This window comes from Oryzias melastigma, linkage group LG24 (genome assembly GCF_002922805.2).
Source record: "Oryzias melastigma strain HK-1 linkage group LG24, ASM292280v2, whole genome shotgun sequence".
NCBI classification, from domain to species: Eukaryota; Metazoa; Chordata; class Actinopteri; order Beloniformes; family Adrianichthyidae; genus Oryzias; species Oryzias melastigma.
In genome coordinates, this window is record NC_050535.1 from 15,419,050 (window position 1) to 15,441,562 (window position 22,513).

The following is a 22,513-nucleotide window of genomic DNA, read 5'->3' on the forward strand; positions in this document are numbered from 1 at the left end:
TTCCACTTTTTACAGTGAAGTGGGTGGAGCAGTGGTGGGTGGAGCAGCGGTGGGTGGAGCAGCGGTGGGTGGAGCAGCAGTGGGTGGAGCAGCGGTGGGTGGAGCAGCGGTCTCTGCACTCTGCAACAGGACAAACAAATAGACAAATTGTTAATTGAGCTAATCTGCTGGTGTTGGGGTTGTCCCGTCATGTGTTAAACTGGATTCCTTTCCCAGCACCCCGAGACCCCCAGTGATGCTGATAAGCAGCATTAACTCCCACCCGTGACCCCATCCCTCCACTCATGTCATCATGTTCTACTTGACAGGAGCATCCCTCCTTTTTTAGACCCCCCGCCTGGCTTTTGTCAGTATGACTAACCCCCTCCCTCACCAACAGGCCCCGTTTGATGGTCAGATACCTCTAACCGAACCGCAGGTCAGTGTTCAAACCTATCTCCGGACAGGTTTCACAGACCTATCCAAGCTGCTCTGACATGTCTTTTGGAGAGGGGGGGTTAAGAAACCGATGGCCTGAGTGTATTTTTAGAGCTGCAGGAATAGATAGTGGGAAGATCTCAGCGAGGAAGATGCTGGACGGTAAAGAGACGTTTATGGTCGCAGAAAGTCGCTGAAGATCAAGAAGAAATTCATCACAGAGTTATAGTTCCTGTGTTTCGGGGAAAGCCTCTGAAATCTAAAACACTACAACTATTTCAAAGCCACCTTTGAAAAGGTAATAATTCATGGTAACATTAGTGAAATGAACTTTCTATGTAGTGTAAATACTTCCATGTGTGCGTTGGCTATCTCCACTAAAAACACAAAGATTCTCAGCCTACATGACAAGATAATGCCCTCACGAGGAAGTCTGCATCAATTATTCCTCCTGAAGCCAAAGACAACTCTGAAGTTCTCCATAATTATATCTCTGACAAGCTTTAGCCCAGCCTCCACATGCAGAAGGGAGCTCACGTCCTTGACAAAGACATCGTCATCTGACAGCCTCACAAAGAGCCAAGGAGAGGAGAGAAGAATATATCAGTCAATCCAAATATTGACCCGGACCCTCGATTGCAAATTAGCAGCAAGATTCAGATATAGAGTGACAGCGTCTAATCTTCTCATTTCAGCAGCCCCCCCTCCTCCTGTTAAAACCTCCAGGAAAATCCCTTGAGCTCCTCAAAACATACATTAATGCATGTAAGACTTTTTCATTTTTCACTTTAAACATCCCCTAAGACCTAATCCTGCAGCTCAGTGCAAACAAAGAAACATATCACATGATTTCACTTCTGACTATTGTTCATTTATTCAAACATTATTTTTAAATTCATCATGTCCTGTAAAATATTCGGAGAATAGCATCTTTAACTAAATGATCTTGAACTTCAAGTTGAGAAATGAAGGAACCACATGTTCAGAGGTTCTATAGGGTTCTGCAACCTTTAACGGTAAAAGAACCATCTGGGTCCATTTTTCACAGACCAGAACCCAGCAGGAGAAACAAAGTCTCACTACGTCCTTTAGAAAAATAAGACACAGATTTAAATTGATGTCAATGTTACCATTATGATCCATAAAACTGAGCTTATTTTGTATGAATAAAACATAAGTATAAAGAGTAATAGATAATAAGAATATACCCTTGGTTTTTTTCTAAATATGAAACAGTTCCTAACTTTTGACTGGTTCACATGATTTCCTTTCAAAATGAAAGATAACTTGTGTCACATAGAATTAGCTCAACGCTGCCACTGTAGTAGCAGGTACTGTAATGTCAGAGGTTTCAAAAATAAAGTTTATTTTACAATTTGTGGTAGATCTCGGTCAAAAATGCATAAATCCGACTCAAAGAATAAATCAGAGTTTTTAAATGACCTTCACTAATTTTCTCGACCCAAAAGGCGTACTTAAATGCTGTTCAAAAAGAGAAAATCTGTTTTATAATCTGGAACGCTTTAATTCTAGTTGCACTTTTCGGCTTTCAATAGATTTTCCGTGGTGCACAAAAATCTGATTAGCTCGATTTGTGATACGCAGTTAACTGTTTGTGAACTCGTTAAATATAATCTTTACTTTACTACTTACTTTTTACCAGTGAAAACCTTGTTTTTCTTCAACCAGAGAGCCACAATAAGAGGTAAAATGTGCTCTGGAGCTGCAGGTTGCAGACCTCTGCTCTACACAATCATTCCAAATGTAAACTTTAACATGAAACAACTCAATGTTAAGGCTGTCTGCATCCATCTTCCTGTTTGGAGTTATAAAAATAACAGATAAAGAATAATGGGAAAGCCCACCAAATGCACTATTCTGAATTTCATTCTTCACATTTCATGCGTATTCTATACTGCGATTCCATACTGTCCATTAAATAAAGCCAGTAGATAACAACCCAGAAGTAATCAGTCTTGCAGTACATCTTAAAACAGGTGGATTGGAACTTGGATTTCCCTCAGAAAAGCGTGAGAAGGAGGCAGTTTTGTTTTTCCCGTTCCTACGCTGGAGCCTGGAATTCCTTGAGCCAGCCGTGTAAATCAAGCGTCAGACCGCTGCCATGCAAGAGCCTGGAAACCAGATAACAGGACTAGGACAAAAAGAGGTTGATCTGATAAATGAGAACTTCACTTGAGGCTCAGACAGGACGGCGTACATGTTTTGTGTACATTCAATCCAGCTCGGCTTGGGGGAAACTTGAACGCAGGAATGTGGCGCCCTTCACTCGCTGGCATGTTTACTTCCAGATACGACTTGGCATGGAAAGGCCAAAGAGTCAAACTCTCCAGGGGAGCTTCCAAGAATAATTTGGAAGAGAAGGCTGGATTTCACTCTGTGGAAGTTAAAAGAAGAGCAGAGGTCAGAGGTCACGGAGGGATGAATAATCAATTAAAAGGGAATCACATGTGTTCCGCTTAGTTGCGATTGATATGAGTTCCCTGATTGGATCCGGCATCCAGCCTCCCTTCATGTGTTGAATGTGAACATGGCTGCTCCACAAAGACCAACAGATACTGAATGAGGAGATAAAAAGGCACATTTTTAATTTAATGTTGGGTCTGCAGCACAATCCATAGCAGCCCTTTCAATTACTCACAGATGACTCGCCATCCAGAGCTTTCAATCGTTTCGTTTTGCAATTTTAAATGGCTTCTTTTGTTACATGCCCTCACTCCGCTCAAAGTCAGCCTCTGCAGCCGCTCCAGTTAAATATTAATTGCGTTCCTGGAAGATCATCTGTCAGTCTGAAATCAAGCACAAGGGGGACAACAAAAAAACTTTCTCTGCACCTTTCCTCATTTTGCACAGAGCTGTGCCAGAACGGTGATAAATGTAGGTTTCCTTTAACATGTGCGCCAAAAACAACCCTGCGTGTCCTCTGGTTTTGAAATGAAGATTCCGGGTCAAATCAAGAGGAAAGTTTTAAAGTAAACAGGTTGTAATGATCAGATAGGAGGAATCACAGCCAGAAGATTCTGACCTTCAGAGGAGCTGCTTTGAACTCCTCTCCTCCCAGCCTTGGAGGGTTTTCGGGGGGATGAGTTTGCTTTTACCGTGGGTGGGAGATTGCAGGGTCACCAAGGTCAAGGAGTTGGTGATACGGCGGGAATGAAATGGGCATAATGAACCTCTTCTGCTGGGATGGAAAAAAAACAAACTCCCACACAGGGAGAGCGCAACAGACAGGAACATGTCAGTTCTGTCACTCAAACATGCACCATCAGAGGCTGCGTTATTGAAAGCATAAATGATGCAGGAGCAGCAGAGTAACAGCAAAACTTCTAAGAGAGCCGGAATGAGATCAACCATCCCAGTCTGAACTAACCTTTAGAGTGTCATCTTACAACAAAACGTAAAAACATAAACAAATGTGTTTTTTTTGTTTAGCTCTCTGCAAATTTTAAAGTCTCTCTCCCATGAAAATCCTGTTTTTACAGTTTTGTGGCATTTTTCTTATCAAAGAGAACACATGTAAGAAGAAATCGTTTTGTTTTTGAGTTTCCAAGTACTTCTTCTTTTAAAATGTTGTCAATCAAACTCTCAGAAAAACTCCATTTGAAATAATGACCCTTGCTCACATCACGAGAGCGCTGGAAAATCTCCACCAGCCCCACGGAGCTTCTTCCTGTGACCACGGAAATGTGAACGGCGGCTCGTTGACTGCAGGTTTATAAATCCACGAAGCTCCTAGTGAGACACAGAGCTACCATAATCAGACGGGGAGGGGGACGCCTGTGCGTGATGAAGCAGCTCAGCTCCAAAAGCCACGATCGACAGATCCACATGAAAAATGGCTTTTTAAGACATTAGGTTGTGGGATTTTGGTTAAAAACTTCCTAATCACCATTACAACACTACTGGGACTGTTTTTTTAATAAAAATAAGATCAGAGGCGCGGAACAGAGACCGCATCCATTCGGCGCCCTTGTGAACCTATGTTGGACAGCACACTAGACACAGAAGAACGCCTGGTTCACACTGAACACGGGAGCGCCGCAGAATCATGTTTTTGTATCCAAACAGACTAGAGATGGAAATAAATATACAATCACAACACACACACGGACAGTGTGAACCTAGCGTAAGGGAGATGCTTGCATGTGTGGATTTGTGTTTATGATAATAACAATGTGTAGATGTGTGTTTAATAACAAAACAAAACTGATTAAGACAGCTGGATTTTGGTGAAACATTTTCTTTCTTTATAATCTAATCTTATAACTTAAGTGTTCAGAAGGTAACCGAGTCGTTGTTTGTTTTATCTGCTGCGTAGTCATCTTGAGGTGGTTTGTATCATTCAGACTATAGTAAAGTCTGTTCACATTGTTTTGTGTGACATCAATAAAGCTCTGCAGCATTAACAGCCTCTTGCATCAGACTAACATTAATTGTGTCGATAAATTGTCCACTTAAAAACTTGATATTAATTTCATTAAAAAATCCTCGAATTCCCAACATTCTGTCTTCTTCAGACTTTTTAAGTGCTTACATCTTCAGGCATCTCCATCATTAATAATAAAGAAACTTAACATCTAAATGTTCAGTGGTTAGTTTTCTTTTTTGGGCCACCAGAAACATTTGGTTCTTCTCTCGCTGCATGAACTGCAGTTTTGACCCCCAGAGTTCTGGGGCGTGTCTGGGAGCAACAGAGATGGGGAGGAGGGCATTCCTCTGATGGAAGAACAAATTAAAAAAGAAACAAAAAAAAGGTATTTTCCAGAAAGCTGATGAATCTACCCAGAAGGATCTCCTCAGAGGCCTGAAGAGACCGGCTGTAAACTGCACGAAAGCTTCGTCAGGAAATGCTTGAAGACAGAGCAGCTGACACGTCGACACAAGGCGACGTGGGAAGATTTTATTGATCCCTGCACAGAACCTGTCTGCTACCTCCACAGGGAGGTCAGAGGTCAGGGTCACTGTGTAGGAGCAGCGTTAAAGGTGGAAAAAAAGTGCAGCATTGCTCAGACACTTCACTATGTTTTTGTTGCACTTCAGAGGCAGACGAGGAATGAACAGCATGCACGTCCGTTCACTTCAGTCCCACTGCTGATGGAGTTGAGTGCGTGCCGTGACAGGCTACATTTCTTCAGTGTAATTTAACACAATGCTGGCGTCCTTTATGTGTTCAGTCTCTGCAAGGTGATGAAGTGAAAGGAGAGTTCAGAGAACATTTAAAGAGCTTGCAGTGATGCAGACGTTTTCAGCCACAAAAATCCAAACAGAATCACAAACCAAGGCTTGTTTTTCTTTAAATACACATACTTTTATTTTTGATTTTCAGATCCTGAAGTATGGCTTTTTCCAAGATGAACTTCAGCTCAAAACTGTTGACTGTTCTGTGACTGAGTCATAGAATATGTTTCCTTTAGACAAAGAGCACATTATGAGTAACAGGGAAATCACATCTGAATATTTGCATTTCATATTCCAGGTAAAAAGCACTTTTTAGATAAGAGCTACTACTGATGCTTTTACACAGATTCTAAATATACGCCATCAGAAACTATTGACATGAAGATAAACTACATTTTGGTTAAATGTTTTGTTACAATGGCCACCTAGAAAAGTTTTAATAAAACTTTAAAGAGTTAAAGTATATAGATGGACATTTTCTTTGTTCTTTCCTGCTGATAGTCATAAAAACGTCTGACACTTTTGAGTCCTTCATGTTTTATCTGACGGTTGTTGAAGAGATTTCTGAAAGAAATGATTACAGAACTCCTACCTGTCTTCTCCTACAGACCAGATATCTATAATATTGTTTCTTTTTCAGGAAATCAACCAACTTGGAAAGAAGAATATATTAGTGTGCATATAAACTGAGTCATTTTTGTTGATTTGGCAGAAAAAAATCTTAAATTGTATATAAATGCCTCTTTTATCTGCATTCTGCTGCAGGTTTTTGGGTTGGCCGTGCCCAAACAATCAGGAACAGACTTCATGAAGGTGGCCTGAGGGCCCCACATCCTGTAGTGGGCCCTGTGCTCACTGCCCAGTTCCATGGAGCTCCACTGGCATTTGCTCAAGAACACCAGAATTGGCAAGTCCACCACTGGCGCCCTGTACTTTTCACAGACGAGAGCAGGTTCACCCTGAGCACCTGTGATAGACGTGAAACATCTCTGGGACATTATGTTTGGGTCCATTAGGCGCCGCCAGGTTGCTCCTCAGACTGTACAACAGCTCAGGGATGCCTTCACACAGATCTGGGAGGAAATGCCACAAGACACCATCCGTCGTCTCATTAGGAGCATGCCGCCACGTTGTCAAGCATGCATACAAGCTGGTGGGGGCCACACAAGATACTGAAAAGCATTTGGAGTTATAGAAATGAAGTTTAGGAAAAAATGGACTAGCCTGCCACATCTTCATTTCACTCTGATTTGATGGTGTCTACACAATTGAGCCTCTATAGGCTGAAAACTTTTATTTCCATTAAAAGACTTGACATCCTTTAGTTCCTAAGACACTGCCCTGTCGTTATTTGTATAGATATCCAACTTCATACTGAGATCTGATGTATTTAATGTGCTTCTTTAAAGTGCTCCTTTAATTTTTGTGAGCGGTGTATATATCAGTGACACACATAAATATATTTACACACACACACACACATTTGTAAACACACACATTTATATATATATATATATATATATATATATATATATATGTTATATAATGATAGCACTGTGTCTCTCCTTGATCAGACAGTAGGTGGGCACCTGCACACATGGTCGGAGGGTCTGTTAAAAAATGAGTTCAAACTAAACATGGTGTTTGGGGAGCTAGCCTGTGCTGAAGGCTAATTTAGAAACCATCAAATTAAAATTACATAGTCAAAAATATGCATCAAATGTCACAGTTTATGAGGGCTTTGGGACAATGCTTCTGACTCTGTCTCACCAAATTCGCTCCACATCAGTGCTGTTGTGTATTTTCTTTTGTGTAGTCCTTTCGGTGACCGCTGCACATAGACCTGTTAAATGGGGGGGTTGTGTAAATTACAGGGGAGATTAAAGTGTAAACTCAGCCTAGAGCAGCACAAACATCGTAAATCTTTAGAAGACCTGTTAACTTTAGCTTCACACATGAACGGACGTTTCCACTTCTGCCTCCAGCTGCACTGTGACAGACCGTCAACCGTGCACGTCAAACCCCTCTGAGTCTCATTTTGCCTGATTCAACATCATTAAGTGTTTTGTTTTGAGAGGACAATTAGTGCTGATGTGAAATGATAACTCCAAAGAGAGTTTGGAGAGTCACGTTTACCGAGGCGTCTGTCTCACACTGTCAGATTAGCAACGTAAAAAAACAGGCTGAGTGTCATTCAGAGCTGATGTATGCCCTCTTTGTTTGGATGGGACTTAAGACGAATGCAAACACGCTCCTTAAGTCACGTTTTAACGTGTGGAAGCAGGTACCGGGAAGCACGGACAGCAGGCTAAAGAATGGTTGGAATCGCCGTGCTGCACATCAAGAGTATCGAGTGAGGAAGACAAACACAGCTCTGAGCACAAACTTGGGTTTTCATGTTGCCTGTGGCCTGGATGTGCGTGCACTTTCCCTTCTTCCTGCCATGCTCAATCACAGGGCGGCTCTGGAGGAAGCAGACGGACGGGCAGCGGAGCGTGAACATCACTGAAGTTTTTCCTCTGGTGAAGGGCTCAGGTTCAGGGCCGTTGTTATGCCCCGCTCGTCCCTGGGATGCCAGACGGACACTGGCATTCTGACAAGCTGCCTCGCAGCATCCTCAGAATGAACATCCACCAGGCGTCCGCAGAGATGTAGGAGTCTGCAGCTCCTGGATATCATCGTGACTGCACTCACTCAGACCGCCACCACCGAGTCAGAACCGCCAATCTGTTGTTCCACACACACAGTCTTTATTACTCTTATATTACAAAGAGTTTACTCGATATTACAAAAACAGTTTCTCTTCAACTCACAAATAAGGTTGTCTCACAGTACTGCAAAAACAAAGTCAAATAAGCCTCAAGCTCTGCAAGAAAAAATGACAATGACTGTTATGATCAATATATTTCAAATACTTCAGGACTTGCAGTCCGGTTGAGCCTAAATAATTCCAAAAATATCTTTAATGTGTTTGAATAACACCTATTATTAAGTGACACATGGTTAAAAAGAAGATTTTTTATGTGTTCTTTTTGTTGGAAAGGAAACAGAAAAACAAAGAAACCTTCAGCAGAACCAGACTTGGTAAGGGCCACCGGAAGTGGTGACCTGGAGCCTGAGAAGACATGAGGGACAAACACCGGAAACACCGGAACATCACATCTATCATCAGGAAGAAAGTAATGAGTAACTTTCACCACCTCCAACCAATTTTATAAAAAAGAATGGGAAAGAGAGCAGACAGAGACACAATCTTTGATGAGAAAAGTGAGAAAACACAAATTCAGCTTTGTTTATAACTCACCTTCCCTGTTAAAGAACACCTTAATGTGCTTTACTTAAAATAGATATAAAAATAATGCAAAAAATAATAAAACATGGTAATTCATTCATTCATTCATTCATCTTCTTGGCCGCCTCTTCCCTTCGCGGGGTGCCGGAGCCTAACCCGGCTACTGAAGGGCGAAGGCGGGGTTCACCCTGGACAGGTCTCCAGTCTGTCTCAGGGCCTCAATCACACACAATCACTCTCACAGTCACACCTAGGGGCAATTTAGAGTCACCAATGAACCTATGAAGCATGTTTTTGGATGGTGGGAGGAAGCCGGAGTCCCCGGTGAAAACCCACGCATGCACGGGGAGAACATGCAAACTCCACACAGAAAGGTCCCAGCCGGGAGTCGAACCGGGGCCTTCTGGCTGTGAGGCGAGAGCGCTAACCACTGCGCCACAGTGCAGCCCTAAAACATGGTAATCATATTTAAAAAAAACAACAACAAACATACACATTCTACAAAAAGGAATAAACAAAATCAAATCGAAATGAAACATAAGGACATTTTGAAACTACTTCACAGCTGAGTGAAAACAAAGAGTTTTAGTTTTTTCTTAGAAACCTCCACAGTGAATGAAGCTCTCACATCCTCAGTCAGCCCACTGTGCACAATGCATCCTTCAAACCAGGAGCCTTTGTTGTAGCCTCCAACACATTGGGTTGTAGGATCAGACAACCCACAGACACTTGGGAAATCCAGAACAAATCCTAAGAAATCCATAATTGGAGCTGAAAAAGCAGTTTTGACAAAAGACATTGTGTTGCAGTCGTGTGTAAATCAAGTTTTTACTTCATGTAACAACCCTCCAGACAAGACTAAAGTCCCTTTTTGTTTATTTTCACAAAGTCAGATGTTTTTTACTAATTACCGCCAGTAAAAGTTAAGTCTGCTGTCTAAAATGTCAATGTTTTTCTAATATTTAAATTAAAAGCAACTTTAACTAGAAAAGTTGCATTAGCTGAGATAATGCTAGTGTGAAAAGTTTTTGCTGAAAGTAGTCACTGAAGATGTTGAAGCCTTTTGCCGGAAATTGTGACACAATTTACTTTAATTGCTGAAGGGATTTGCTGAAAATGCAAAAGCTATTTGTAAAATGTTAAATTAGCTAAAAGACTGGAAATTTCATTAAAGAACTATAAAATGAGCACTGAAGTTAATCTAAAGTTCTGAAGAATTAGTAGTAAAATTGCTTAAAAATCCCTGATACATGCTAATTTTGCAAAAATATTTAGTGTATTGCTTAAAATGAGCCCAAACAACTTCAGTAGATGCCTAATTACCCCAAAAGCTAGCTCGTTGCTTAAATACTAGCTAAACCCCAAAATAGCCTGCAATTCCTCAGTCAAATAAAATTGATCAAAAACAGTAGCTAAAATAGAAGCTGAACTCTAAAAAAACCTTTGTAGATAACAAATTAGCCAAAAACATTGGCATGTGTCAGGAATAAAAATGTAAGACTCTCTTCAAGATGAATAAAAACACGAACCAGTCCAGTTCAACTTCAAAACACTCTTTTGCAAAAGGGAGGCGGTGGAGAAGAGAGAACAGGTTAACAGCCTGTCTTCGTCCAACTGCTCATCGCCCCACAATGTACAATAGGCTTTTATTAACTTTGCATAGAAAACAGGAACAACACCATATTTGGAGATGGAAAGTTACTGAGCAGAGGAAAAAAGGCCTTGATTTTGAGCACAAGTTCTGACCGTCAGTGTTTATCTCAGGAGTTGTCCTTCAGCGGAGACATGCAGGATGAGGGAATAAGGAGCTGAAGCTTAAAAAGCGGTTAGAACTAGTTTGAGCAGACTTTTGCACATTATTGTGGCTAGACTCACTGCACCCCCACAAAAATATTTTCTAACATTCCCTCCTGTTGGGGGTGCTGGTGAGGCAACTTCAGCTCAACATCATAAGAAATGCAAAACATCAGTAACTAACCTTCTACGTGTTGTAGGATGGATTCGAAACGTCATAGGAGCATCCCTAAACAATGCTGAACTTGTAGAGGGGGCGAAAACCCTGTGGGAAATTCCCCCTCGGCCCACTTCATGGGTGCGACCACACATAGTGCTACAAGCAGCTACAACAATGATTAGCAAAATTTTGAGCATTTTTAAACAACGTAATGGTGAGCATTTTTAAGCCACATGATAGCGAGCATTTTAAGCAGCATATTCTTCGTCTTCCTCCTCAGAGTCATCACCAAATGAACCACCTTCAGCTGCCAGGAGATTAATCATGGCTGGCTGTTGGGTTCTTCAGTGGTTTTGACAATGAGGCGTTGGGTGAGACTCTGGATACAGGGAATAAGGCAACACCCGCAGGTGGTGAGAACGGCAGTGAAAACGGCAATAGAGACCAAATTAGAAGAGAAACGGGGTCTTGTACGCCCAAAACATGTTGAACCAGCTATCTCACATGGAAGTGTCAACACCTGAATGTTCTTTCATCTTGTTAGTCAGACCTTCAACAGCGCAAGTGAGGCTCCCTTCTGCAGCCGTGTTGTTTGGAATGAACGTACAACACTCAGCTCCAAAGAGAACACAGACTCCGCCTTTCTCAGCCAGGACCATGTCAATGGCGATGCGGTTTTGACAAGCCATAAGGGATATGGCTGCAAGTTGCTCGTGGACAGCTTCAGCCAGCTTGGGTCCAGTTACTGAGGCTTTGGCACCCCCTTCGCAGGAGACAATCAGGCGGCCTCACCGATTCTTAGGCAGATGAGCGGTGTCAGGAACTGAGACTAACTATGAGTCTGCATTGCTCTGGGTTTTGTGACCTGCTGTAACGAGTCAGGAGTAGGAGATCCGTTGGTTTCTTCAGCGCCCAAGGGTTTTGATACCGGGCGACTTACACTCCTACCCCTCCTTCAGAGGTACCAGCTTTTTGCAATGGCTTTGATGAATCCAGGTGGCTCTCTCAGCTATCTTGACCGCTGTAGAGGTAGTCAGCAGGACAGTATATGGTCCTTCCCAGCGGGGTGCAGCCCAGGTTTTTCTCTTTATCACTTTGATCAGGATCTGGTCACCTGGCTGCAACAGCTCCACCTGGGGGGAACAAGGAGTTTCTGGCAGATTATTTGGTCTCGACACTTCTTTATTTTGCAATAATTCTCTCCTCCATTCTGCCAATGTGGGAGGGTCCGTGGACTTCTCCTTCACATCTGACAGAATGGGCACAACAAAAGGTCTCCCATAAATGATCTCAAAGGGTGTCAACCCTTGCCCACCTGTGGGAGTCAGTCTCATGTACATTTTAACTAGGTCTAGACATTCAACCCATGGTCTTAAATGTCCCTGTGGGTTGTTTTTGCAACAGATCAGGCACGATCTGCAAAAATTTTGGAGGTATGTGTTCAGGCCTATGTTGTCTAAGTGGAAATGTCTCTTCAAAATGTCCATCGTCCCTCCTGTCGAGACATGACACGGATCATGGCTCATAACAGCAACGGTTTTGATTATCTGGATCATGATGGGGGTTTGCCACTTCAATCAGGGGAAATGTTTCAGTTTCTTCAGGTTCATATTGCTCTATGGGTACACTTGGATATACTATTGGTGTCACAGATTGAGTGTTTTTCTTTGTTTTTTTTTTCATCTTTGGTTTCTATGTCAAAATCTTTTTCAGTTTTCATCAGGTCTTTTCGCTTTCCTTTGTTGTGTGATCTTGTGTTGCATGCAGGTGGCCCAGGGCTGTGAGTTTTGGGGTGTATGCTGGTGCAGCTGTATCATGAGCTTGACGTAAGGGGGACGGCGGCCCAGGAGGGGCTGGGTTGGCTCCTCCCCCCTGGTACCGTGGGATTGTTTTCTTATCTGGGCTCACACCTGCAACGGCCACCGTGATGGCAGGCCCCCTCCTCTGCTCCTTCGCGGCTGCTCTCCTCTGAGCCTGCTGCAGACACATGCTCACAGGCTGCAGCCCCGGATCTCCTATCTTCTCTCCTCTCTCTTTTCCACGCGCAGAAAAAAGAAAATTCTACCACACTCTCTCAATCAGTCATCCAACTTTATTACATTCACACGGTCCGGACCCACTCACTCTCAATGTTTAATTTGTATTTTATTTAAGGTGAAAATTAAAACAAAAACGTTTTTACGCAGCTTTTACAGTATTTATATAATTTTTAATTCATTAAACCGAAATTATTTATTAGACCGAACAATTATTTAGGTTTTATTCACTATTGCATATGCTCTGTTCTATCGGACCGACGTAGATTAATTCCCGTTTTAACCTAATGGGCTCTTTTAGCCCGGTATACCTTTTCCCTTTTTACCCTAAAATTTCACAGCGCGTACTTATCCTTCCGTGTACGGCAACGTTTGCATCAGAAACGTGTGTAAGTATATTCAATGATATCCATTACATGGTTTCCTCTGCACGTATAATTACTTTTACTTCACAACTCAGCGCTTGTACTTTTGCCCGTGTACATTAACGGTCGTTTCAGATTTGTGTAAGCACAATTAGTTACTGGTCATTACACAACGTCCTACTGCGAATCTTCCCATACAATTCATAAAATTATTAAACTTGAACTGACCTGGCTCGCGCCCTCGAAAGACGTCACCGTCCAGAGGGCGACGATTGGAGGGTCCTATGGCCGGCCTCGGTCAATCCTGCGAAGTCCGAGGTCTTTGTTTCACGGCCCCCCCTAAGGGACCGCACTGCTAGCAGATTTCGGCCTCCTTCCCCCGTCGTCCTCCTGGAACGGATGTCGTCTCCCGGGTTTCGGCACCAAGTTGTCAGGAATAAAAATGTAAGACTCTCTTCAAGATGAATAAAAACACGAACCAGTCCAGTTCAACTTCAAAACACTCTTTTGCAAAAGGGAGGCGGTGGAGAAGAGAGAACAGGTTAACAGCCTGTCTTCGTCCAACTGCCCACCGCCCCACAATGTACAATAGGCTTTTATTAACTTTGCATAGAAAACAGGAACAACACCATATTTGGAGATGGAAAGTTACTGAGCAGAGGAAAAAAGGCCTTGATTTTGAGCACAAGTTCTGACCGTCAGTGTTTATCTCAGGAGTTGTCCTTCAGCGGAGACATGCAGGATGAGGGAATAAGGAGCTGAAGCTTAAAAAGCGGTTAGAACTAGTTTGAGCAGACTTTTGCACATTATTGTGGCTAGACTCACTGCACCCCCACAAAAATATTTTCTAACAGCATGTTGCTAAAATATTAGCAAAACTCCAATATTTTTGAAAATGACTATAAAAGATGAAAACATAACCCATGAATAAATGTAAAGACTTGTTGTTACTCTACTTAAAATGTTGAAATTTGAAGACTTTCTTATTCATTTCCTATGGGGCATTTTTCGCTCAATATTTCAAAAACTATAAAGTTTATAAAAACAAGCAGTAATGTCCCGAACAAGCTGAACGTTTTGATACCAAGAATGCTGAAATCCCTTAAAATGTGAGTTTTTACATGCTGAAGAACATGCAGAAAGGAGCAGGAAACTTACTAGTGTGAATGATTACTAAGCAATCACCCAATTTTTCATACATAAGCAGCTCAATATGTATTGTATGTTGTGTGTTTATTTTTTACAAACTACAGACTACAAAAATGACAACCAAATACATGAAAACACACTATAAAAACTCAGAGCAAAAAACACAAATTCTTACATTTCGTTTCTAAGATGCAGAAGTGTTACCTTTCCACTCCAAGATGCCACTTCAGACCGCAGGCTGCATCACAACAGTTACACTGCAGCGCCCCTTACCGTAAAGAGCGCAGTCCCCATGGCAACAACCCCATCGACTGAGCAGACATCATCCTTGGAGTGGAAGTCTCACGTAAATACTGAACTGGAGTTATAGGGTTATGAATGTGTTGTTGTTTTTAACAATATCGTTCCTTCTGACTCCAAAAAGAAGGACTTGTGAAGGAAGGTTAACCCCGTCTGTGTGAATCCGTGACTTCAGTGCAGTGAATCCTGCTGAACTGTGAAGTTGCCTTTTTTTGCAGTGCAGTATACATTAATCATGATGGACTGTCTGTGTGGGAAGAGTCATGACATTTTCAGCTGCAGTATGAAAATCTCCCGTCATTCTTGTGTCTCTTCCTCTCAGCGAGGAGCTGGATGTTGGCGGCCCCGCAGAGGCGACCTGCTGCCATGCTCTCAGTGTTATGTGGGAGCGGGCGGAGGGAGATGCCAGGGGCATCTCTCTGACAAACAGAGCAGATGCCTTACACTAACAAACAGCCCGGCGGGGCTCAGGCGGGCCTCCCCATCAGCTCAGAGATGTGCTGAGATGTGCAGAACAAACTGGAGTCCGCAAAGCTCTGCAGCAGCACTGAAGCCCAGCGGGTCATCTTTGTCGGCCCGCCGTCAGCGAGTGCCTCTGTCACCTGCAGCGCTGGGGTTTCATCCGAGCATGTTTTTGGACACAAACACATGGCTGCTGTCAGAATCCAGTGGTGTTTATTTAAAAACAGACACCATTGCTGATGTGAAACTAAAGCTGTTGATGCTTTGTGGAGCTGCAGAGGCTGCAATCTCAGAGAGTAAAGACAGATTGGGATTTTAGTGTGTTTGACTTCAATTTTTGATTGGCCTTGATTCTGCCAAACGGTTTGTAAGTGTCGACTCCAACCGAGCTTCAAAGAAATACACCCATTCACCATGGCCACATGCACAACCCCCAATCTGAATATCTGCATGCTCAAATGCATAATAGAAAGCTGCAACTGAAGCCAAAATGAGTTCTCATTATCAGGAGTTTCGGGTTCGGCCAGAGTGCATCCGAGCGCCATGGGCTTTGTTAGAAGATGCAAACAGAGGTTTAATTAATCTATCATGAATTTTTCATACATATACCTATTTTAAGCAGTTATTACTATTATTTAGAGACTTGGGTTATAGATAAATTATGAAGAGAAACAGGCCCAGCTTGCACACATTTTAATTAATCTCAAACTGCAGGGGAAGTTAACAAAAATGACTTTATCTGCTGCCAAGTGATGGACCACCCGCAGACATGAAGCTGTATCTGGACGGAGCTTCCCTCTGTCCCGCACTGATGCCTTTTCTGTGCAAGTTTATAATGCAGCATCATTCTGCATCTGCTGGTTGAAGGTTCTTGTTTGAGAAGATGGATTTATTTGTAATTATTGTGCAATTAATCTGTTATTGTCATGTCAGACAGTCAATTATGGGGGCAGAGGTCAGTTAGACTGTTATTTCACCCATTGGTGGCAAATCCAAGATCTTAGCTTTTTGTTACACAAGAATAGTCATGAGAACTCAGTTTAGATGGAGGTTGTCTTTGGTTTGCTTTCACACATAAAACTCACAAAAAAGGCCTGAAATGGACTAAACAATATAGAAAGCTATGCAATTCAAATACCAACCATTTGGGGGCTCTAGTGTTCAAATCAAGCTCTGATTAGAACAGGAAGAGGTGAGAAGATAAATACTGCTAACCCTTCTTATCTTCTGACTATCACATCCATCTGGACCTCTTCAAGCTTCACTTTTAATGTGTGCATGAAAGTGGCTGCTGCTTTGAGATGACCAGCTGGAACAGAAAGTGTGCCCTTGCTAAGCCATAGTGCACCACACAATAACAGAAATTCAGAGGAAGGACCATGTTTGTTGGGCCTGACATTGATCTGTTTTAGGGTTCTTCAACCTGCAGCTCCAGATCCACATGTGTCTCTTTTATCTCTCCATGGAGGCTCTTTGACCAAACATAAAATAAGTCTTGGAGACTGCTGACCCACCATGTCGACCGTCAGAGTCAGCAGATCCTGATAATGACTGCATAACCAAAACTACCTAAAGAAAACAAATAAACAAAGCCTGTAAACTAAGACTACCAAGATCCAAACTAAAATAACAAAACCCAGCAGTATAAGACTGCTGAGGACAAAGAGGGGGAAAAGAAGAAAAAAATAAATAAAAGAAAAAAATATATATATATTTTTTAAGTGAGGATGACTTAATTATCATTTATTAATTTAGATTAGTTAAATGTATAAATTGATGTCTGAGGTTCACATAGATGATAAACTATGTAGGTTTTTACATCCTGTTGACCTGAAGACGTCTTGTTTGTTCAACTCTACCTCCAGAATTGACAGATTTTATATGCAAAGAAAAACTTTGGTAAAAAGTTTGAACTTTTATGAACAACATTGGTTACTAGCTGTTCAGAGCTACACTGAGATGATCCTGTTTGGCACAGAATGTCTTTTATTTTGAAAATAAGTAAAAAAAAATAAGAAATCACATCTTCTGGCTTCATCCCACAGTCTAAAAACATGCCATAGGTGGATTGCTGACTCTAAATTGTACCCAAGTGTGAATGTGAGTGTGTATGGGTGTTTGATTGTGGCCCTGCGACAGGCTGTCCAGGGTGTAGGTGGGGTAGCCAGATTAGACTCCATAAGGGATAAAACAGGTTCAGAAGGTGGATGAAGGATGGCTCTGGCTGTCCTTACAGCCCAAAGACCCGATGAGATAACTGGCCCTGCAAAGCCTTTGCAGCCCAATTCATTGTGTTTGCAGCAAGCCTTCCACCCACTCCTCTGACACTGAACCATAGAGTGACAGGGTCATACTTACCCCTCTTCCATTCTTGGCTCTTTTCCATTAGGTCTTCCTGAGGAATACTTAACTTAAGTAGCACTACCTGTTTGCTTGACGATAGCACCAGAAACCTGTCTGGCTGTTGCTGGATTGATGTCCAGAAATCTCTTGCTCTTGAAGGACTGCCCCTGGATCTTCTTTGGGAGCTGGGGCTTTATGCCAGCTCTTATGAAGGTGATGGTACGTGATGGTATTCAACACACTTTCATTCCCAAGTCGTCCCATATTGATGTTTGGTTGAGGACCCCTCTTCATCCAAAAATTGACGTCTTGGGGGCCCTAACTCATCGGTTTTTGATGCACTGGCTGTTCCCATTGAATCATGGGTTCCCAATTTCCAGGCCGCGAACCGGAACCGGTCCAGTACCCTAACCCAGTACTGTTACCATAAACCGGTACCAATTCACGTCCGGTACCACATCCAGATCTGGTTCACATTAGGTACCGCGTCTGGTCCGGTTCCGCATCTGGTACCACGTCTTGTTTCTCGTTCAGTGCTGGGTTAGGAGAAAAGGCGCTCGGACCCTACCCTCCATCAGAGGGTGGGCTAAGTTCACACTCCATAAAGCCCCCCCAAGGGCAGGGGTGGTGCTGGGTTAGGGTACTGGTAATGCTGTGTCCTGAGGATGAGTCCGCATCCCGTATCCTAAGGGGTGGGGACTCTTGATTTTACAAACAGCCAGCACTTCAAAAAACGGCAACTTGGGGACATCCAAAACGTCAAAGTGACTTGGCGGGGTCCATAACCAAACATCAATATGTCACTACTCGGGTAAAAGAATGTGTTGTGGCATTCTCTAAAGGGAGTTGCTTCTTGCCGTTACTGATTGAAAGTGCTGGTTGTTTTCCGCTATTGCCCATTTGGTCAAGGCCCCCTACTTGGACATGCTCACCATCCTGTTCAACAAACCTCCTTGACATCTCTTCCTAGAGTATTTTCCTCTTTTGTTCTGCTTTAATATATCTTGGTCTTAGATTACTACTCAATCCAGCCCAAACAGTAGTTACTGTGGTCCCCAGAATGCTGTTTCTCAACCTTCATTCCTCTACATCAGGGGTATTCAAATCCAGGCCTCGAGGACCGGTGTCCTACATGTTTTCCAACCAACCTTCCATTGAAGCTCCTTATTGGCTAAACATACCTGATCCTGGAAATTAGCAGCCAATAAGGAGCTTCAATGGAAGGTTGGTTGGAAAACATGTAGGACACCGGCCCTCGAGGCCTGGATTTGAATACCCCTGCTCTACATTATGGGTAAACCACTTCTGTCCTTGATGTTGACAGAATGAAGAGTTTTTGTAGAGCATTACTTCTCTGGCTTAGGTGACATTGAACTTCTTTGCCATACTGATGATTAGAAGCTTCAGCTTGATGTTGGCCCAGAGAAGAATGGTGGTAAGCTATGTTGCAGCTCCAACCACCTGCCAAGGATCAGAACATCTCTCTCTTAAGGCTATTTGGGAACTTTTGGACAAGCAGCAGTCGGAGCAAACAAGACAAGGTGGCATGTTTATAGATCTAGGTTATAAACATTGGAAGAGCCCAGACTTGCCACAGCTGAGAGGCACGTGTCAAGATCTTGGCTGGTACCTTGATGATCCACAAAGTCCACATGCTGCACTTGTCTACTGTGGTTTTCCAGAAATGCAGGTTCTGTTTCTTCCTAAATAGAATCAACTGCTGATCTATTTCTGCTTCTAGTGGCATTATGAGTTTTCAGCCTCGTCTCCTAACAGCGCTTTTGTTTCCGGGATAAAACTCACTCTGTTACCTTCATCTCATTCTATTGAGTAAAGCGTGTTTTTGTATTTCTGTCATTTTAGCTTAAGTTTGTTTACAAATTCATCAAGAGAGTTGGAGGGTTTTTTTGGTTTTTTTTAAGCTCTAAATACTAATTTATCATAATAATAATTTATTTGAATGAAATGATTTATTTAAATTTGAATGAATAATTTCCAACATGATAATGGAAATTATTATATATTTAAAAATCCATAATAATTTTACTTTGAATGTTTAATTTGTGTTATTTTTACAGTTACAGTTCTAGTTTTCCTCTTCAAATATGTTTCTCTTTAGTTATCCATTTATTTAAAACCGTGTAAAAAGTTGAGTTGTGGGGGTGGGTTAAACTTCTCAATCAGTTCAGGAGTGGTAAGCAGTGAGCTCAGAATGTTTCTTTCCAGTTTGCCCAAATGAACCCAGATGTAAAAATGCCTCCATATCTGAACTGTCCAACGTTGAAGCAAATGTGCGCTTTCCACAAAGATAACCCCATTTCACAGAGCCTGTTGTCTCATTTGCACAATTTAGCTGTCAGCTTTCCCACACGTCCGAGTGAAAACATGACAAACTAATCAAGAGCCATAGAAACGAGCCGAGGCCTGGAGCCATCTGCAGCCCAATGAAGAGCTAAGCTTCTCCATTCTCCACGCCTTGTTCTGTTTCTAATAAGTCTTTAGGAACCGTCCTGCAGGCCTCCTGAGCTGTTAAGCTCTTGCTCAAACAGGATCCCTGCCATGTTGGTGGTTTGCAGAACAATTGGTCCACTGGGGATGTGAAAAGGTCAGGCCGAGGTGCTTGTTGGCCCCCCTTGTTCTAACCCCTTAGACACAAACAGGCGGGATGTCTCTAACCATGTTGTTAGGTTCATTAACTGCTGCAACTCAAATCCTTAAAGTTGCACCTTGCTCAGTTTAAACTAATCATGAAAAACATAACAAGGGCAGGAGGTGATCAACAGGAACTTTGTCCGAAACGTTTAAAGCTTCACGTCTCTCTACCAAAAGGAAAAAAAAGTTTTTTTTTTTGTTTGTTTTTTTGCTGGATAACTTCAATAAAAGGTTTTTAGTAAATGTACTTTATTGCAAAGAATCATTTTTAAACAATGTTGACTTTTCCAAACATCTCTCTTTTTTCTCTGCTTTCACTTTAGAAAAAAAATGATGTCACATTTGGCTGAGCGAAGAGTGAAAATGATTGAAAAGAAATCTGTGCAAAACAACATCAAATAAGGAAAAATCTATAATAATAATAATAAAAACTTGTGGAATAATTATTTGGAAACAGCAAAACTAGACAAAACATTTAAGAAATCTCCTGAAATTTATCATCATTCTGTTTCACAACATTGGCACTTTTAATTGTCTTTCTAAAACAGTAGTAGTCCCTGGTTCTCTTCTACTAGCATCAACTTTTAAAAAAAATCACATGCACTTTTAAAGTGCAGAGAATTTCACTTCCAATGTCCACCTGCAACAATAGTTTAAAATATTCTCATAATAGTTGCTGTGCCAAAAACACAAAAATTGTGTAAAATATTGTTGAATCAAAGTTGCAAATCACTGTCTGACTTTGTTTAAAGCAGTTCACTACTTAGCCCCTCCCACATCCCAAATACACATCAGAGCAGACACTCCTTAGCAAGTGGGGAGCTGGTGCCTGTCCTAAAATGCTCTACATATCTATAGATAATGTTATTGGCTTTGGGAGTGTGGACTAATATTGTTTGAGAGGAAAATGAAAAACAAAAACCACAAGCAAAGTCAAATGTGTCATTTACCACTGGATTTTTCTTATCACTCCTAACCCTTTTTTAGCTCAGAGTGGGAACATTTTTGTCTTTTCCCATCCTGAAACATTCCATGTTTTAGGTTGAATATTTTGTAAAAACCCTTTATTAGGATTCATTGGTAATATAACCCAGTGACTCCAAAGTTGGGGAAGAAGCCCAGAGCATCTATGTAGTTCTTATCAGGAGGGGAAAGACAGTCTTAGGTTGCGATTGGAAGCTACAGGGGGGGGGTCATAAAGTCACTGCTTGTATAGAGAACGCAGTGACAACATTTAAGCAAAGTTTCCTTGAGAAAGAACCTTAAAAAGGGGGGCAAACTGGTCTGGTCATGCAAAAATACTGCTTCAGATTATACAGATTAGAATCTCAGAACTGGAGACAGGTAACAGTATATTAACCTCATTGTGAATAAAAAGGTCGAGTTTCGACTGTTTAGATGCTTTTCTGTGTCTCGCACACGGAGAGCTGCTGTGACGTCATCCTAAAAGTGCTATTGTAGTTCCTTAATGGTCTTCTCTTGAAAACATTATCATAACACAACAACCTTACCTTCTTCGCCATCATCCTGCCAGTAACTGTCTTGCAACATTCCACAGCTGTACCAAAGCAGCTGTAAAAAGTGTTGAACCTGGCCTTACAGACGCTCAAAGTCCATCAGCAAAATAATACGTTTGTATAAGTTAAAACCCTGGCAAACCGCAGCGCCTTTATCTCTCTCTTCTGTTTTGACCCGCCCCCGTAACTACCGCCCAATGACTGAAGAGATCTTAGATTTGTTTACAAGCTTTGGATCAAAACAGAAAAGTCAGCTTGACAGCAGTCTGGATACAGACCAAATGCCCCATAATCCAGATCTAGCAAAAGAAATGAAACTTGTTCCTTTTGGTCCAGCATGAAACAGAGAGATGCTGAAGCGTGTCTGGTTAGCAGAGGGAGGTGGAGTATGCAAAGCATCAAGCAAAAGAAGTGTTGCTTCAAAAAATATCAGATTACAGAATCAGTAATAAAGCTTTTCCTTTTCTGAAGAAAACAGGTGTAAACAGGTGTTATCACAAAACTTCAGTAGTTAACTGATATTGGATTGTTTTATTCAGTTCTGGTACCTAAGCAGTTCTTTGGTTTCGGTTCCTATTTGGTGCCAGTGCTTCATTAATAAAAATAATGTCTACATCTTCCCAAATCAACACATTTTCATCCAGTCGTCACATATTGATGTGGTTCAGACCTCAGCGTCAAATATTAACGTTTTGGGTGTCGACCTTTTATGTCGTGCTGGTTGTTCCCATCAAATCAACAAACCTCTGAGCCACAAACCGGTGCCCCGCCCCTCTTTCACCGCACGGCGAATTCGCTGCTCGCCGCCTGTCAAACATGATCCTGAGCTA